Source organism: Pan paniscus, chromosome 3 (genome assembly GCF_029289425.2).
Source record: "Pan paniscus chromosome 3, NHGRI_mPanPan1-v2.0_pri, whole genome shotgun sequence".
Classification (NCBI taxonomy): domain Eukaryota; kingdom Metazoa; phylum Chordata; class Mammalia; order Primates; family Hominidae; genus Pan; species Pan paniscus.
In genome coordinates, this window is record NC_073252.2 from 41520234 (window position 1) to 41527411 (window position 7178).

General features: G+C 41.1%; 1 long non-coding RNA gene across 1 annotated transcript; it reads left to right on the top strand.

The window, feature by feature from the left end:
• The first annotated feature begins 5127 nt into the window (after positions 1–5127).
• Positions 5128–5848, top strand: LOC117979951 (uncharacterized). The gene is made up of 2 exons (XR_004671029.1): positions 5128–5292; positions 5541–5848. It is a non-coding gene; the product is annotated as an uncharacterized LOC117979951 (long non-coding RNA).
• Positions 5849–7178: the final 1330 nt, after the last annotated feature.

A 7178-nucleotide genomic window follows, 5' to 3' on the forward strand; every position in this document is an offset into this window, starting at 1 on the left:
TGCCCAGGCTGGAGTGCAGTGGCACAATCCAGCTCACTGCAACCTCTGCCTCCCCAGTTCAAGCGATTCTCCTGCCTCAGCCTCCCGAGTAGCTGGGATCACAGGTGCCTGCCACCTCACCGGACTAATTTTTGTTCTTTTTTTTTTTTTTTTTTTTTTTAATAGAAATGGGGTTTCACCGGCCGGGTGCGGTGGCTCATGGTGGTAATCCCGGCACTTTGGAAGGCCGAGGTGGGCGGATCATGAGGTCAAGAGCTCGAGACCATCCTGGCCACCATGGTGAAACCCTGTCTCTACTAAATAAAATACAAAAATTAGCTGGGCATGGTGGCGCAGCATGTAATCCACATGGTGCGTACGCGTGGTTTACACCAGCATGTAAATCACATGGTGGTGGCATGTAATCCCAGCTACTCGGGAGGCTGAGGCAGGAGAATTGCTTGAACCCGGGAGGTAGAAGTTGCAGTGAGCCGAGATCGCGCCACTGCACTCCAGCCTGACGACAGAGCAAGACTCTGTCTAAAAAAAAAGAAGAAAAGAAAAGAAAAAGAAAAAGAAAAAAAAATAGAAATGGGTTTCACCATGTTGGCCAGGCTGGTGTCGAACTCCTGACCTCAGGTGATCTTCCCACCTCAGCCTCCCAGAGTGCTGGGATTACAGGTGTGAGCCACCATGCCCAGTCAGTCATTTTTATAGTTATTTCCTGGAATGTTGGGGAAAATGCCTATGTGATATGGGCAGGACAAATGCCAATCTTGGAGCTTAGGATCTGAGTCTGAGGTGTCTCTCTGTTTCCCACCCTCATCATTCATCCATGGTCATAGTACAGCTCAGCCATCCTCAACTATTTTATTTTTTAAATAAAAGGAAGAAAATAGTAACACAAGCAATTCCTGTCCATTGTAAGATAATTAGAAAATACAAAGCAGCCAGGTATGGTAGCTCATGCCTGGAATCCCAGTGCTTTGCGAGGCTAAGGTGGGAGGATTGCTTGAGGCCAGGAGTTAGAGACCAGCCTGGGCAACATAGCGAGACCTCATCTCTACAAAAAATTTTAAAAAATTAGCTGGGCTCCCACTTGAACCCAGAAGTTGAGGCTGCAGTGAGCCATGATTGCATTCACTATACTCTAGCCTGGGCAACAGAGCAAGACCCTGTCTTAAAAAAAAAAAAGGAAAAGAAAGTATAAAGCAGTCGAATGGACACGGAACTTAAATTACTCATAATCATGTCAACCAAAGATTGTCACTGTAAACACATTGGTGAAAATCCTCACAGAATTCTTCTATGCAAGTATAAGCATGTAGTTACAAGAATTTGATCACACTATACACACCATTTGAAAAGTTGCTTTTCTCCCCTTTAACTGTGTATTATAAGCATTGGATATATTACTAAGCATAGAATTACCTCAATCCTTTCAATGGCTATATATTGTTCTGTTTTAATAATTTATTGTAACTTAATAAATCCCTTATTGTCAGACATGTATGTTACTGTAATTATTCACTATTGTAAGCAACACTGAAATGAGCAATCTTTACATATTAATCTTGAGTGTCTATTGATTTCTTTAGAGTTGATGCCAAACTACTCTCAAAAGCATTTATATTGGTGTACTCTCCCACCAACAGCATTTTCAAATGCCCATTCCCAATAATTTCACAGACTGGTAATTATCAACCTATTTAATGTTTGTCAATCTGCTACATAAAATAAATGGAATTTTGTTGACATTTGTATTTCTGTGATTGTTGGTCATTTCTTTCCTTTTTATTTTTTGACACAGGGTCTCACTCTGTCATCCAGGCCAGAGTGCAGTGGTGCAATCTTGGCTCACTTGCAGCCTTGACCTTCTGGGCTCAAGTGATCCTCCCACCTCAGCCTCCCATGTAGCTGGGATCATAGGCATGTGACACCGCACCCAGCTAATTTTTGACTTTTTGTAGAGATGGGGCCTCGCTTTGTTGCTGTAGGCTCGTCTCAAACTCCTGGGTTCAAGCCGTCCTCCTGGGTCAGCCTCCCAAAGTGCTGGGACTGCAGGCATGAGTCACCAAGCCCAGGAATTATTGGTAATTTCTAAAAGATGATATGATGCTTGTTCCATAATTTAGGTGTGCAAAAGGCACTCTTTATTTTTCTGTACTCAACCTATTTTCTCAGCTTGTGAGTCCTTATTCCACTGGGAGATAGAAGCAATCTCCAGTGCCATACATTTTTCCCTGGATCACAGCCAAATTCCAAGGGACTAAGCATTAAGGCATTAGGTATGAGTATTGCTGTCAGGGTCGGGGGGTTATCCAACTGACTGCCTCTGTCACCCCTTCCCCACAAGAATCTACTGAAGTGAGGTGACCATCTACCCATTGGTCCTTGGTCATCCATCCCTTCATGATAAGTGACAACAAGATGTTCCTTATTCCTGCCAATGAGGACTTTTTTTTTGGAGACACGGTCTCACTCTGCCACCAAACTGGAGTGCGGTGGTGCTATCTGGGGTCACTGCAACCTCCACCTCCCGGGTTCAAGAGATTCTCCCACCTCAGCCTTCTGAGTAGCTGGGACTACAGGCGCGCACAAAAATGCCTGGCTAATTTTTGTATTTTTAGTAGAGACGGGGTTTCACCATGTTGGCCAGGCTGGTCTGGAACTCCTGGCCTCAAGTGATCCACTTGCCTCGGCCTCCCAAAGTGCTGGGATTATAGGTGTAAGCTACCGCGCCCGGCCAGATCTTTCAATTCTGACAGCTCAATTCACCATTTCTGAGCCCCCTTTGGGGCACAGACCCATTCTGCTGCCCTGTGACAGTCTGGCACCCAACTGGGAGAAATTATGAGGCTGTGAGAGATTCCATCAGCCTAGACACACCACCACTTCCCTAAGGCAGTCAGTATGTAGCACTGAGCTCTTCAAATGCGGGAAGGGCAAAGGGAGAAAGAAAATACCTGTTTAAAACATTTGCTAAATAAATAAATAAAATAAAATAAAACATTTGCTAATATTTCAAAGTATATATCCTACCACATTATTGGCTAGTTGTACTAATTCTTTTGTGAAATGCTCGTTCTTGTTTTTGGCTCATGCCAACTACTTTCAATTTTCCCAAAGCATCATATTCTCTTGTACTTCCAAAGGTCTTTTTACATCCTTTTTCTCCTGATTAACTCCTGCTTTAACTCTCTGTATTATCATATTTCTGTTTCCCTCCATAATAACATGTATCACATTATATTGTAATTGCATATTTATTTGTTTGTGGCAGTGTGGGCAATAAAACCTGCTAAAACAGTTGTCCTCATTGAAATTCTATACTCCTTGAGGTTAAGGACTATGTCATAGACCTTTTTTTTTCTTAATTCTGAATATATTCTAAAACAGATTTAGAATAGAAATAGTTTACACTCTTGGTAAATAAGCTTAAATAAAAATGAGGATGAATAAGCAGTGTGGTTTAATGCACAGGCTGTAGAATACTCCATCGGACAGAATTGAGTAAGCTGGAGATTGTTATTTACTAGCTATTCAGCTTTGCATAATTTATTGATCTTCCTAAGCTTCAGTTTTCTCAACTATAAGATGAAGAGCCTTATAATGACTTGATAGGTAGTTGCTGTAAAGCCTATTGCCTGCCACATAGGAAGTGTAATAGTCTATTTTCATGCTGCTGATAAAGACATACCTGAGATTGGGTAACTTATAAAGAAAAAGAGGTTTAATGGACTCACAATTCTACATGGCTGGGAGGCATCACAATCATGGCAGAAAGCAAAAGGCACATCTTACATGGTGGCAGGCAAGAGAGAATGAGAGCCAAGCAAAAGGGGAAACCCCGTATAAAACCATCAGATCTCTTGAGTCATTCACTACCATGAGAACAGCATGGGGGTAACCACCCCCATGATTCAATTATCTCCCACTGGGTCTCTCCCACAACATGTCGGAACTATGGGAGCTACAATTCAAGATGAGATTTGAGTGGGGACACTGCCAAACCATACCAGGAAGCAAACAAGTCCAGGTGATCATTATTAATATTAGGTGGAGAATGGAAAGGCCAACATGCTTACAGCTTTCTACTTTACTGATCCTTAGTGGAAAGCACTGCAAATTACTTAAATCAAGCAATTTATGCTAGACAATTGATGCTAGAGAAGCAAACAATAGTGATTAATATTTACTTTGCTAGTCTAGGTTTTAGGCTGGTAAAAGCACTGTATTCTGGGAGCTAGCATGTGTTTGAGTTTTAGAGTTTCTGTATTACTCTTTTGGAAGTGGGCATTCCATGAATTTTAGGCAGAAATTGTGAATGCGAATGATCCAAGCAGCTACCACCAATGAATGAAGTAGTCAAATGTAAATGAGTAAAGAGTGACAGAGATTGTGGCAAATGGGACAGCCCCACCCCTTCCAGGGGCAGGAGAGGGCAGCCGCTACTGAGCTCTGGCTTTGACAATGCAGGAATGCAGAGCCAGCCACATCTTCCAAGTTTTCAAGACAAAAGATGGAATTCTAGGGTTTTGGTTTGTGTGGTTTTTTTTTCCCCATGAAGTTTCCTAATTTCTAGACATTGGCAATTAATTCAAGCACTATTTTAAAACACCGTGCAGACCGAAACCCATGTCTGCAGCCTAGAGCTGAATCACGGGTCACCAGCTCGTGACCTTTGATTGAAGATATCGTTAACATTTTCAAGAAGCACATAGAAATTTTGCCAATTTTAGAGTTTAAAGGGATGACAAAACATTACACAAACTTTGTCCAATGTAATATGAACTGTTTGTAATATCCCGTGCAGTCAATTTGCATTAAACATCAGTTAATTTTTAAAAAGAGCTCATACAGTATATTGTAATTCCTTTCATCCTTCAGCTAATTCAGTATTAAAGTTTGGCTCAATCTGTTTTCAATCTTGACCTCCCGAGGAAACAGCCCAGGGAGTTCCTAAATAAACTCCATTCTCCTCACAGGCCTCTGCTTGGTATTTGCTGGAGAAAGCCCTGTAGCTCAACAGGCAGATGGCAGTAAGAAATTAACTTGAATTTCAGCAACGCTGGGGTTTCCATGGGAACAGAGGAAGCAGCCATACTGCTTGGCATTTGAACAGAATAGGAAACAGGCTCCCCTGCCACACAGTCTTAGAAAAATGGCTGCATTATTCCACCACTCTCGCCTTATATATTTAGTTTTTCCCTCTTAAAGTGCTTTAACTTTAGTTCATAATAGGATAATAAATAACATTTAGTTAATGCTTCAGGTGTCTGTGGGTTAGGTTAAGATGTCTGCGAGTATCAGGTAAGTGTAAGCATTTCTAATGGCTGAAATCTGAAAATTGTTAATAAGCTGTAAGGTCTCCCTCAGGTAAGCTGTATCATTTACTAGTTAAGCCATGACATGCAGAAAGTCATTGTTTTAATTTTTGTAAATTTTAAATAACATTTTAAAATAAATTTTTAATAAATTTTTATAATTTTTATACGTTTTGTATAAAGAATAGACATTCAAAGAAATTTGATTTTTCTGTCAATGTGGTTTTCTTTTAGGAATAAAATATATCATTAATAAGTTCGTCTGAACTTCCAGGCACCCAATGGACATGTGAGAAATCAGACTCCCTGGAAAGCACTCTGCTCTTCTGAATTAACGATTGAAGAGAGTTGGTCTCATTTGTGCCTTTTCTCATCCAGAAGCGAATTAAAGAGGAAGCTAAGGAAGCCTGAGTTTCATGTCCCATCCCTTGAATTGTCCTCTTCCAAGGCCCTGGGGAGACCCTTTGGAATGTTCACATGGCCATATATGTTTGAAAAATTTTGTAAAATGTGTAAAATATATTTTAACTGCAATTGGTTAAGACTGCTGTCTCTTTCCACTCGGACTTCCTCTCCATCACAATTCCCCTAGTGTTGGGTGGTGATGAAATGGTGGCAGGTATTTTTGTGGTCTGGGTAAGTGTATGTTGAGTTGGCAAGATATTAAGCATGGATTTAGTGGGATTTATTTACATGGGTCATGGTTTTGTGTATGGGTAGGTCATTGCTGGCTGTCCTGATACAGGAATATCTTGTAGAAATACTTCTGTTGCCTGTTATGCCTGTCACTCAGCACCGTGACACAGAAATCCTGCACCAGACACTGGATGCCCGTGTCCCAGGGTGGCTGGCACCATGGGGTATGGACATAGAGGAGAAACAAGGTTGAAATGGAGCTCAGAGTTAAGCTGTAGAAAACTCTTCCCATCCTCAGATACATAAAATCTTCAATGGAGAATTTGGTTTTCAATGAGTCCTGGTCAAAATGGAAGTTCTTGTGATATAGTTTGGATCTGTGTCCCCATTCAAGTCTCATGTTGAAATGTAATCCTCAGTGTTGGAGGAGGGGCCTGGTGCGAGGTGATTGGATCATGGGGTCAGATTTCTCATGAATGGTTTAGCCTTATCTCCCTTGGTGCCATGGGTGATTCTTGTGAGATCTGGTTATTTAAAAGTATGTGGCACCTTCCCTCTCTTGCTTGCTCCTGCTTTGGTCATGTAATATTCCTGCTTCCCATTTGCCTTCCGCCATGACTGTCAGTTTCCTGAGGTTCTCCCAGAAGCTGAGCAGAAGCTAGCATCATGCTTCCTGTACAGCCTGCAGAACTGTGAGCCAATTAAAGCCTTTTTCTTTGTAAATTACCCAGTCTCAGGTATTTCTTTACAGCATTGTGACAGCAGACTAACACATCTTGTCTATCAAGAATAGTCTTGATAATGGAGCATATATAAACACACTGCACAGTTTTATGAACATTTTGTTATAGATAATTTATCAGAATTTCTATGATTAAATTTCTAGTTTAATTAACTTGAGGTACTGACAATGAAAAAGGTAACATAAAGCTCAATATACAACTACTACCAGAACATTGATGACAAACCAGTTAAGGACTGTTGCTTCAAAGAGCATTTAAGATTGGTCACTACTAAAGGACTGAACTATAGGAAACTTGAAAGGCCTGAAATATTGTTGCTCATATAAAAAAACCTGATAGAGGTTCCCCCAATTTGACAGCAATCTTAAAAATTACATCACATTATCAACAACTGCCATGGTCTGAATGCTTGTGTCCCTTCAAAATTCATACATTGAAACCTAATCCCCAATGCAGTGGCATGAGGAGGTGAGGCCTTTGGGATGTGATTAGG